This window comes from Hyperoodon ampullatus (genome assembly GCF_949752795.1).
Source record: "Hyperoodon ampullatus genome assembly, chromosome: 19".
NCBI lineage: Eukaryota > Metazoa > Chordata > Mammalia > Artiodactyla > Ziphiidae > Hyperoodon > Hyperoodon ampullatus.
This window is the reverse complement of record NC_136932.1, coordinates 20428103-20440396: the sequence shown is the minus strand read 5'-3', so window position 1 is coordinate 20440396 and position 12294 is coordinate 20428103. Positions and strand designations below refer to the sequence as shown.

At 51.6% G+C, this 12294-nt stretch overlaps 1 protein-coding gene across 1 annotated transcript in view; it reads right to left on the bottom strand.

Moving 5' to 3' along the window:
• Window positions 1-12294, bottom strand: part of SDK2 (sidekick cell adhesion molecule 2) — a gene marked incomplete at both ends in the record, with an annotated part of 262629 nt that overhangs the window by 98231 nt on the left and 152104 nt on the right. The window lies entirely within an intron of this gene.

Here is a 12294-nt window from a genome sequence, read left to right as displayed (position 1 = left end):
CGGGTCATTATGTCAAACAGTTTACAATGGAAAAACTTCTGAAACAGGCTCGTTGACTTGTCCAAAGGCACGTGGCTGGAACAGGGCGGAGGCAGGATTTGAACTCGGACCTCAGAGTCTGGAGACAGGCAGAGCTCTCCCTCCTTCCCTGCCCTGTAGTGCGGCAGGGGTTTAGGTGTGGGGTGAAGGGCACATCTGGGGAGCAGTTTCCCGAGCCCTTGGGTGAAGTGTGTGAGGCTGCATGGATGTTGCACACAAACACCACGTTGCTCCTTTGAAAGAATGCCTACCCCCTTGGCAGATAAAGAGGGGACCGTTGGTCCAGCTCCGATATTCCATCAGCCTGGAGGGGAGCAGCGGAGATGCAGGTGGGAAAGTTCTGGTTGCCCACCTGCCTGCTGGGATCTGGATGGGCTCTGACTCTAAGAGCAGAGGCGTGGAGATGGGTGGAGTGTGGGAAGGGGTGTTGGTGCTGATGACCACGACTCTTTTTTTGTGTGTGTGTGTGGTACACGGGCCTCTCATTGCTGTGGCCTCTCCCGTTGTGGAGCACAGGCTCCGGACGCGCAGGCTTAGCGGCCATGGCTCACAGGCCCAGCCGCTCCGCGGCATGTGGGATCCTCCCAGACTGGGGCACGAACCCATGTCCCCTGCATCGGCAGGCAGACTCTCAATCACTGCGCCATCAGGGAAGCCCAACCACGACTCTTTAAAATGAATGCACATCCTTGCTACCCAAAGGGTGGTCCGTGGGCCAGCACATGGGCACCACCTGGGCGCCTGCTACAAAGGGAGAGCCTCAGGCCCGCCCCGCCCCCCAGATCTGCTGAATCAGAACCTGCCTTTTAACAAGACTCCCAGTCAACTGTGTCCACATCCAAGTGTGAGAAGTACTGTTTGCCCTCAAACCTGGCTGTGTGTCACTGAGTAACACGTCAAGAGTTAAAAGCACCTAATGCTGGGGTTTCATCCCCAAACTTCTGATGTCCCTGGTACGGAGTATGGGCTTCCCATCAGAATCCCACGTGCAGTAAGGTTCAGACCACCGAAAACTGGCTGTGAGTCCCCGTTGCCTACCTGTTCCCTCCTGGGTCAAGGGGGCCGCGTGCTAAGCCATATGGGTGTCCTGCTGCTTTGATTTCTTTCTTTTTTAAAATTTGTTTTGGATTTATTTCTTAACCGCTCCAAGACCACTGCTCTTCTTCCTCTCCTTCAGCCAGGAGTCCCCAACCTGACTGCCCCTTAGAACCCCCTTTAATATTCTCAGAGGTAAGAACCTTTTGGGGTGGCTGGGGTCCAGACATCAGTATTTCTAGAGCCATTCAGGGTGTTCCAACACGATCCAAGGCTGAGAAGTACCGGTGGGCTGAAGCCAGTGGTTCTTACACTTTGGTGGGTCTCAGAATCCCTAGGGAACACGGTAAGCCCAGAAATTTGCTCCCACCCTTCCCTCGTCCCCTAGGGCACGGAAAGGCCCTGCTTCAATGTGCCTGGGTCTCTGAGTCCTTGACTCACCTCCCCGAGGATTCTGCTGTAACGCCGAAGTTCGAGGACCACCGGCCTACACTCTTGTTTTCCAAAGCCCTGGGCTTGAATCTCTTCTTGGCCACATTCCCCCTTGGAGGCCTTGCCTAATCTGATGGTTTTGGCCACAGTCTCTCTGCAAAGGCTCTCACATCTGGCTCCTGGCTCCTCCCTGAGCTCCAATACCCAACACCCGACTTGCCACAGGAAATGCTGGGTATTTCTTACCTCCCTGCCAAGCCTCCCTTCTTGCTTTCATAGTTCTGCTAATAGCTGCCCCACCTGTACCTGCCCAGATCACCTGGGCTCAGATCCTTGGAGACTTTCGTGGTGCTTCCTTTCCCACACTACGGCCCCTCTGTTCGCCCCATCACTTGGCTGCACGGACTCCGCCCCTACCTCATGGCCTACACTGGATCCCACCTCCCCCATCTTCCATACTGCTCCTGATTAATTTTTCTGACTTGCTCAGATCCTCTGGTATCTCCTCATTGCCCCAGGAAAGTCTACATTCCCTTGCCTGGATTCAAGGTCTCTCCCTAATTTGACCCCAACCAACCTTTCTTGTCCTAACGCCCACACCACGTCCTGCGTCCCCCACCACAATGAATTACTTACACCCCGCTTCTCACCTCAGGGCCTTTCTTTGTGTGGGGGACCCTGCCTGGAACGCCACCAGAGCAAGCCATGATTCACCAGGGCACCACGATTCAACAGCATCCCAGGAGGATCTAGTCAAGTAAGTGTCTCAAGAAATGAAACCTGCCGTTGGCATCCTTGTCCTAATTTGGCAAGCAGTAAATGTAACGGTGGTGGCTTTGGAGTCACTGAGACCTGAATTCAAATCCCACTTCTGTTACTTATTAGGCATGACCTTGGGCAAAATTTTGACCTTGCTGAGCTTTAACTTCCTCTTCTGTAAACTGGAGTTAAGAAGAGTATCTCTCAGGGCTTCCCTGGTGGTGCAGTCGTTAAGAATCTGCCTGCCATTGCAGGGGACACAGGTTCGATCACTGGTCTGAGAAGAATCCACATGCCACGGAGCAACTAAGCCCATGCACCACAACTATTGAAGCCTGTGAGCCTAGAGCCCATGCTCCATAACAAGAGAGGCCACCGCAATAAGAAGCCCGAGAACCACAACCAAGAGTAGCCCCACTCGCCACAACTAGAGAAAGCCCGCGTGCAGCAACAAAGACCCAACACAGCCAAAATAAATAAACAAACAAATAAATAAATAAAATTTATTTTAAAAAAAAGAGAATGGTCTACATAAAAAAAATGATACAAATGAACTTATATACAAACAGAAATAGACCCACAGACATAGAAAACAAACCTATGGTTACCATAGAGGAAAGGGGGGAGAGATAAATTAGGGATCTGGGATTAACTTATACACACGACTATATATAAAGTAGATAAACAACAAGGACCTACTGTACAGCACAGGGAACTACACTCAATGTTTTGTAATAACCTATAAGGGAAAAGAACCTGAAAAAGAATATATATATATGTATGTATAACTGAATCACTTTGTTGTACACCTGAAACTAACACAACATTGTAAATCAACTATACTTCAATAAAAAAACAAACGATGGCTACCTTACTATTTATCTCCCATTCAACATGATCTTCTTACAGTGTGATTGATACTCCTGCCACTGAGAGGTGGGGGCTAAGACTCCTCCCCCTTGAGTCTGGGGGTTTTGTGACTATACTGGTAGAATATGCTGGAAGTGATGCTACGTGACTTTCAAGGCTAGGTCATCAGAAGGATGTGGCTTTCACCTGGCTCTCCAGACACTCCTGCTTGGAATCCAGCTGCCATATTGTAAGGAAGCTCAATCTAGCTCACACAGACACAGGAACAGCTCTTGTGCAGAGGAACTGAGGTCCCAGATGATGGCCAGCATCAACATTGGACATGTGAATGAACATGCGAGCCCTCAGATAATTTCAGCCCCCAGCCTTTGGGTCTTCTAGTTGAGACCTCAGTCATCCAAGAGCAGAGACCAGCTGTTCCCACCGTGCTTGGTCCAGACTCACAGAATCTGTGAGCATGATAAATGACTGTGGTGCACCATGATGTTTGGGCGTAATTTGTTATGCAGCCATAGAAACAGGAAGAGTATAGTCAAGTGCTAAAAACTGTGTCTAATATTTATAGTATTAAAATACTGGAATCCTATACATTTTTCACAGTTTAAACATCAACCTCTTCAACAAAGATTATCCCATGCCACCCAAACAGTCACTGACCCTACGTCAGGTTTCTTTCTAGGTGGACTTCACACAGATTGTCTCATTTCATCCACATAATGACATGACAAAGCTCAACTTTCCTAAATACACATTTTTAAGTTGTTTACTAATTTCTGTTACTTGGCTCTGTCTATAAAAAAATTGCATCAATAAATCACATTGATTTCAGTTCTTACAATAATTTTATCTATTTAAAAAACTTTTCACAGAGCTCCGAAGATATATTTGAACAATTTAAAGCAATTTCATGGTAATCGTGTTTTTCCTCCTCTCTCGGGTTTTATTAGCTCCATTTCGTCAGTGAGGAAATTAAAGCTCATGGAGATAGAGTGGCTTATCCAACGTACGCAGTTAGGGCTGGGCCGGCCAGCTGGGCTGGCTCTCCCTTTGCATTTCCTCCTCACCTCTTCCATGACTCATCCCCTGCGTTAAAATTCTTCATGCACATTCTTTATCTCTTTCTACTACACTGAAAGCTTCAAGAGGCAGTTCTATTCAATTATATTCATGAGCAAATCCTTATACGACACCAGGCCCCGTCCTCTGCACACAGTAGGTTCTCTCTAAACTCACCCAATGCCATCATGCAATGACTCTTTATTGAGTCCCTACTATGGGTCAGGCAGGTTCTGCAGAAGGTGCTGAAGAAAGACCCGGTCCCTGTCCTTGTGGAGCTTATGGTCTGGTTAGGGGAACAGGCATAAGAAAACCAACCCAACGAAATTCAGGGACATATTGTGACAACTGTTAGGAAGAAGGAACAGGGTTTTTTTTTTGTTTGTTTTTGCGGTACGCAGGCCTCTCACTGTTGTGGCCTCTCCCGTTGTGGAGCACAGGCTCTGGACGCACAGGCTTAGCGGCCATGGCTCACGGGCCCAGCCGCTCTGCGGCATGTGGGATCTTCCCAGACCGGGGCATGAACCCGTGTCCCCTGCATCGGCAGGCGGACTCTCAACCACTGGCCACCAGGGAAGTCCCCAGGGTTTTTTTTTTTTTAATGAGAGGCGACATGAAGGGAACCTACTTTAGACTGGGAGGTGGGGGTGAGGCTTTTCTGTAAGCAGAGACATAAATAAAGGGTAGGTGTTAGCCGTGTGTGTGTGAGGGGGGGCGGCGTGGTGATAGTCCAGAGGAAAGAGAGTATGCGAAGGCTAGGAGGTAGGAGAGAAGTGCTAGTTTGAGGAAATTTAAAAATGCCAATAGGGCAGGGTGGTGGGTTTGTTCAGTGGACGGATGAATGAAGAGATGGATGGATAGATGGGTAATTGGATGAGGGCAGGGATGGATGGACGGATGAATGGATGGAGAGGAGGCATGGATGGATGAAGGAAATGCAGGATGGAGGGATGGATGATTGTATGTATATGTGGATGCATGCACAGTTGGATGAGTAGGTAGATGGGTGGATGGATGGGTGGATAGATGGAGAGAGGGAGGCATGGTGGATGGAGGGATGGGTGATTGTGTGCATGTATGTATATATGGCAGGATGGATAGGTGAAGGAAGGGCACAGCTGGCCTTGTCCACGTTTTGCGGTTGATGCTCTCATTCACGCTTCCATCCCACAGTCTCCCCTCCCTATGGCTCTTAGGGCCCCAGAACCCTCCCAATTCTCTCTACTCCATTTTGCCACATGGGCCTCCTAGGTCAGGGAGTCCCTTCCCTCTGCTCAGGGGGCCCAGCACACAGGCGTGTATGTCCTGAACACCAGCTGCAAGGGTGGTGCTGAGAAGAAGTCTGCTCAGCCAGCCAGTGCAGGAGAAAGGCTAGAGGGAAGTGCACACTGATGGGGCTGGGGATCCAGGATCTCTTAGGAAAACTCACTCCCACTGAGGTGGAAACAGATAATGGTTTATCTACTATACTTCCTCTCCAAGATACATGCTTGTTAATATACCATGTTGTTCCTCGCAGCGCTGATCCAACTTTTCCTAAAAATTCCCCCAAGAGCAAAGAAGTATGGGCCTGGGGCACAGCTGGACGTGACCTAAAATTAATTCCTGATGTTTTTGTTATATATTAAAAGGTCTTGTAGGGCTGTAGGGCTTCCCTGGTGGCGCAGTGGTTGAGAGTCCGCCTGCCAATGCAGGGGACATGGGTTCGTGCCCCAGTCCGGGAAGATCCCACATGCCGCGGAGCGGCTGGGCTCGTGAGCCATGGCCGCTGAGCCTGCGCGTCCGGAGGCTGTGCTCCGCAACGGGGGGCCGTGACAGTGAGAGGCCCGCGTACCACGAAAAAAAAAAAAAGGTTTCGTAAATTATGCATTCCACTTCAGAATATATTTATTGCTTTTATTTATAAAACATTTTTTATCATGAAATACGTCATGCATAAAAAATAGCGAATATAATTATATGAATAGTTCAAGGAAGAAGAATAGAATGCACGCTCATGTACCCACCAGCCAGTTTAAGGAACAGCACATGAACAAACCTCGTCCCTCTCCCCCACGGCATTCCTCCCATCATATCCCCTCCCTCGCCAGAGGTAATTGCCGTCTTGGATGCTGTGTCAATCATGTCATTGCTTTTTTTTTTCTTTCAAGTTTCACCACACGTAGATGCATCCTCAAACAATTTATTGTTAATTTAGCCTGTTTCTAAGCCCTTTGGGTTATTTTGTATGTCACCTACTGTGATTTGCTTTTTTGTGTGCAACATGTTTTTTGGGAGCTCCATCTCCGTCCTTGTACTTGGTTTAGTCATTTTCATAGCTGCTTGGACGTCCATGTATCAAGATAGCACAATGCTGCTGCAGGCTGGCTTTGTTATCAGTGTTTTGCCGTCCTGCTAACAACAGTCTCATGTGGATCTTCTAGCACATGTGGCTGAGAGAATCTCTAGAGGATGCACCTAAAGGTGGAACTGCTGGGTTGTAGGTTGTTCAAATGTTAATCGTATGAGGTTATGCCAAGCTGTTTTCCTGACATGCACCAATTTGCTAATTCACACACCCACCAGCAGTGGTGAGACTTTGTATTAACACCTTGTCTCGCTAGACTCTTTGGTTTTCGCAATGGGATGGTACTTCCCTGTGGTTGTGCTCGTTTCTTATGAACATGCTGTTTCTCCCTCCAATCAGTTGTATCATGCCTCTGCCTCTAACCATCCATGACTTCCACTGCATCCTGAGTAACACTGAAACGCCCAATCGTATCTTAGAATGTCACCATCTGTCCCCAGTGCCTCACCTCCTCTGCCGCACCTCCTTCCACATCTCCATTCTACATTCAACATACACACTCAGGTTGAGGATTAAGAAAAATGGGCCCATTGGTGGCACTCTGGACATCAACTCCAGTCCATGTGACAATGGGTCTGATGCCCTCAGCTCTCATTTTGTACAGGTGGCTGCCAAGCTGCCCAGCAGAATGGGGGGCAGGCCAGACTCCCCAGTGGAGCAGGGGCTCTTGGCCCTCTGATGTGTGGGTGGGCTTATTGCTGGGGCTGGGGGTTCCAAGTCTGAGCCATCCGCCCACCTGGTGAGGGCTGGGATGGGGTCAGGGATGTTGCTCAGGTGAGTAGGACAAAGAGGTGCCCACGGGATCTGGATGCCAACTCCAGAACCATTGCCCAACCCTCTCAGCCATTCAGTCCACTTGCCACATGCCAGAAATTTATGGCGACTTCATAAAAACAGAGACTTGAGGCAGGGTCAGGAAGGGAGCTGGGGAGGTGGGTGGATATTTTACTGACTTCCCCTTAATTGCTGTAATTAAAAACATGTAAAGAGGGGACTTCCCTGGTGGCGCAGTGGTTAAGAATCCACCTGCCAATGCAGGGGACACGGGTTTGAGCCCTGGTCCAGGAAGATCCCACATGCCGCGGGGCAACTAAGCCCGTGCGCCACAACTACTGAGCCTGCGCTCTAGAGCCCACGAGCCACAACTACTGAGCCCACACGCCACAACTACTGAAGCCCACGCGCCTGGAGCCCGTGCTCCGCAACAAGAGAAGCCGCCGCAATGAGAAGCTCGCATACCACAATGAAGAGTAGCCCCCGTTTGCCACAACTAGAGAAAACCCGTGCACAGCAACGAAGACCCAACGCAGCCAAAAATAAAGTAAATAAATAAATTTATTAAAATAAAAAAACATGTAAAGAATCTTTTTGTAATGACTTCGCTATTATCATTAGTGGTTAGCACAGCTGCCTTATTAATTTCTCATTAGAACCCAAGTCACAGCCCCTCTTTGGGAGGGGGGGATAAGAGCCAGGGGTGGGGCCTGCCTGGCCTGGCCTGATCCAGTCCCTGTGGAACTGGCTGCTTGAAACCCCAGGACAAAACCCTCCCACCCTGGGAAGCAGAAACAGCCAAGGAGGGAAGATGAGGGGTTTGGAGAAGCAGCCATGCCCCATCCATCCTCAGAACAGTGAGCATCTGTGTGTCTGTGTAAAAGAAACAGACGGAGGGGCAGACAGATGCAGGAGGTCTGCAGGGCACAAATCTGGGAGAGGCCCAGGACTGGGATGGGTGAGGAAGGTGAAAGATTTAAGGAGGTACAGACTGTCAGGGTCCTGCAAGCGCACGCTGAGGCCCTGAGAGGCAGTGCCTCCTTAAATTCTTTTTTTTTTTTTTTTTTTTAATGATACACGGGCCTCTCACTGTTGTGGCCTCTCCCGTTGAGGAGCACAGGCTCCGGACGCGCAGGCTCAGCGGCCATGGCTCACGGGCCCAACCGCTCCGCGGCATGTGGGATCCTCCCGGACCGGGGCACGAACCCGTGTCCCCTGCATCGGCAGGCGGACTCTCAACCACTGCGCCACCAGGGAAGCCCCCCTCCTTAAATTCTGCATCCTCCCTGCCTCACGTGCCTCACCCTAGCCCCAGCCCTGGAGAGCAGAGGTGGCGCCTAGGACCATACCTCCGAAGGTAGACAGAATGAGAAAGGGTGTGAATGTTTATCCCAGGACGCCTTCCCTGGTTGGCCTGGCAGAGAGAAGACGTGTACACTCTGCCACCCCGAGTGTTCTCTGGGCTGGGCGCCATTTATGATGGCTTGTGTGCACTGATTGATGACTTATTGTGACCACCCGGCCAGGTAGGTACTAATATGAACATTCCCTTTTACACATGAGGAGGCAAAAGCACACAGAAGTTAAGTAATTTGCCCAAGGTCGTACAGCTAGGGAGAGGTGAGGGGGATCTGAACTCAGGGTTCATGGCTGGGTCCATGGCTGGGTTCATGGCTCCACTCTACGGCTGCTGGTGGCAAGGCAGGAGAAAGGAGAGGGTAGAAAGACTGGCTGTGGGAACTTGGGTTGTCCTCTGACCTTTCTTTTAAGAGCCCTTATCTTTTTTTTTTTGGGCAGTACCACAAGGCACGTGGGATCTTAGTTCCCATACCCGGGATAGAACCTGCACCCCCTGCAGCGGAAGCACAGAGCCTTAACCACTGGACCGCCAGGGAAGTCCCTCCTCTGACCTTTCTAAGCCTCACTGTCCCCATCTCAAGATGTGGCTCCCTAGACATGCCTTCCTACATCTGAGGCCTGTCCTAGGGACCCACGGAGGGAAGAGTGCACATTTGCACAATTTCACCAGAGGGCAGAGAGTTTTGGAGGCTCTGCTGCATCTCACTAGCATCTGCTTAGGGACGCGGGTGTCCAGCTTGGACCTGTGATTGTGATTGTTCTGAAGGCTCTCGGGCTTGTGCTCATCTTTTCAGGGAAACAGAAGCTGTGCTTCCTTCTCCATCTGCACCCCGGACCCCTACTCCCCAGGTGTCCAGAGCCCTAAGCTAGTCCCCGACTAGACTGGGACTAGAATCCACGGTTTCTCCCTCGCATCCTCCCAGGGGTCATGCCCTGGCACACAAAGAACCCGGAAGCTAATTTTTTGTCTGCTGATAGCAAAGAAAAGGGGTGACGGGTCAAGGCCACCTGGTGGCGTGAGATGGCCTTCAGCCTAGGTGGGGGCCGCATCTACTCACAGGGCTGTCTGGACACGAATTATTACAGTCCAGAGGTGTCCCTCTGATTCTCTTTGACCCCTGGCCCCAGCAGCGACTGCCCTCCCCTCAGCTGGACCCCATTTTGGTCTTTCTCTTCTCGCCCTCAGGCAGCAGCGTGGGGAGGTGTGGACTCAGGTCATGGCTTCAGCTTCTGCCTCTGGTGCCTCCTAACTGTGACTTCGGCGAGTCCCCTCAGCCACACCGAGCCTCAATTTTCTCATCTGTAAATGGGGATGGGGGCTTCCACTCTGCAGGCTGGGATGAGGCGGGGATGGATGGGGGAAGGTGGGTGAGTTTCCCTTCTCTCCCACTGTGGCCACCAGGGCTGGGTGAAACCGCCATCTGTTAAGACGAGTGCTTTTCTCAGCTGTCAGACGGAAGTTTCTAAGGCTCTCCTAACTCTTTTGCTTTAGGGCCCAAAGGGCTGCACAGGGTGCTTTCTGCTTGATGACGCTCTGGAGGACAGAGCTTCAGGCTTGCAAAGTGGCCCGGGGCAGATGAGGCTGGGGTCTCGGCACCGGCCCCCGGATACCAGCTCAGGGAGCTGCACCTGGTGCGTCAGGAAGGGCTGAAGCTGGGTCTCCCCACACCGCCCCTTTGGCCCCTTCGAGGTGCCCCGTGCTCTCTGCCAGGGGCCTGTAACCGCATCTGCACAGCTCAGCAGCAGCAACACCATGTGGCCTGGTGGCCACATGGTGACAACCATGGTTGTCACTGTGTCCAGAAGGTGCCTGGAGCCCAGGGTGACAGGTAGCTCTGAGCAGCAGGGCAGGGATCCCCCTGTGAGAGGTGGTGGAGGGGAAGGGGCCGGGCTGGCCGATGGCCCAGGGGACAGTGGCAGCTCCCTGCTCTGCATTTGGCCAGGACAACTTTTCCCGGAAGCCATTCCATCCTGAGGCCTGTTTCTTCCTTCTTTAAAATGATAATATAGAATATTCATTGTAGCATTTACTCTCACTGAATCAAAGTGTATTATCTGTAGGCATTGGCTAGGTGCATTGGTGGATACGGGCTCAAGGAAGGGCAAAGCCTAGGGGGAGGTAGTACTAGATGCACATTACAGATGAGGAACCTGAGCTGGGTGAGGCTCAGAGAGGGTCAGTCACTTCCCTGGGGTCACACAGTGACTGAGGGCAGAGTTAGGATTCGAATGCGGTCCGTCCAACACGAAAGCCTAACCTCTTCATCAACCGTGCTGCCAGTCATGGTGACAGGCACCCCACAGCCTGCCAACACTGTTAAGCACCCTCCCTCCCAACCCTTCCCCCCTGACTGGACCTCAGCACTGCAGAGTCCCAGGCTCCCTCATGGGTTTGGGCCAGGCCCCCTGCATGTCACCGCTACGTGGGGTCATTCCAGCCGGCATCACCTGGAGTGGTCCAGGACCCTCAGGACCCAGAGAGCCCATATTGTGTGTGTGTGTATATGTGTGTACGTGGGGGGGGGACCCCCACCTCGAGGGTCTGTGACTGGGCAGACAGTTAGGGTGTTGGCTAGCTCGAGTCTCTGCCATCTGCTTTTCACCCCCAGGTCAGTCTGAGCCCTTGTCTGCCACGTGCAGGGAATACCAGGGACACCTGAGTCCTTAACAAAGGCCTCTGCCCTCCATCCGTGCACGGGCTCGCTTGCTCTGCACATGGGCCTGGTCACAACCCATCCCTCTGCTTGGGGGCAGGAGGGTACCTTTGGGTCTGGGGACAGGATCCATACACATGCAGGCCCGGTTTCAAGGGAGCGTCCTCATGTGAAAAGGAAGATGCCTATGGTGGGAAAGGGCTCAGGGGGCCGAGTCCTGGGGTCCTGGATCCCTACCACAACCAAGGAAAGAAACATCTCAGCCACACAGACACTGCTCCTCTTCCTTTCTCTTTCTGATTGGCGGAGCCAGCCCAGGGGAGACTCATGTTATCTCTGCGGCTTTCAACTCCAGAAAGTTCTATCGTCTCCTGTGAGCAAAGGCTGTGGAACAGACACTCGCTTGCTTCCCCCGACAGCCTGGACTGATTGGTGTCCTGAAAGGTATTTTCAACTGCACATACACACACATGTTCTCACGTGCACACAGGTGAACAAAGACGCCGACCAATCCAGACACACATTTGCACAAACACATGCCTGAACCCACACCCACCCTGGAGTGCACACAGTCACACACATGAGCAGTCTCTCTGCGGGCTGACCCACGGCTACCCCTGCACTGCTGGACTCTGGGCACCGGCTAAATGAAGCTCTGTGGGAGCCCTCCAGCTGGCTGCCAGCAGCCCTGATCCATCATTTTAATTCGGGGCTTTTCCACTCCTCTGAGTAAGCTGAGCTGCCTTTAGTGCTGATTTATGGGACAATCAGTCCTCCACTTCTGATTACGGTTGTTTTCCATAATTATTATAAACATTCTTTGCCCTCACTTGAGGTTTTCTTCTCGATTTCTCTCCCCCACTTCTCTCCAAGTAGCAAGCTCTCTCCTGAGCTAAATCTGAGTCAAGCCCCAGTGGACCCCAGATGAGAGGGTGTCCTTTTTTTTAAAAAAAGGTTTAAGGGCTCATT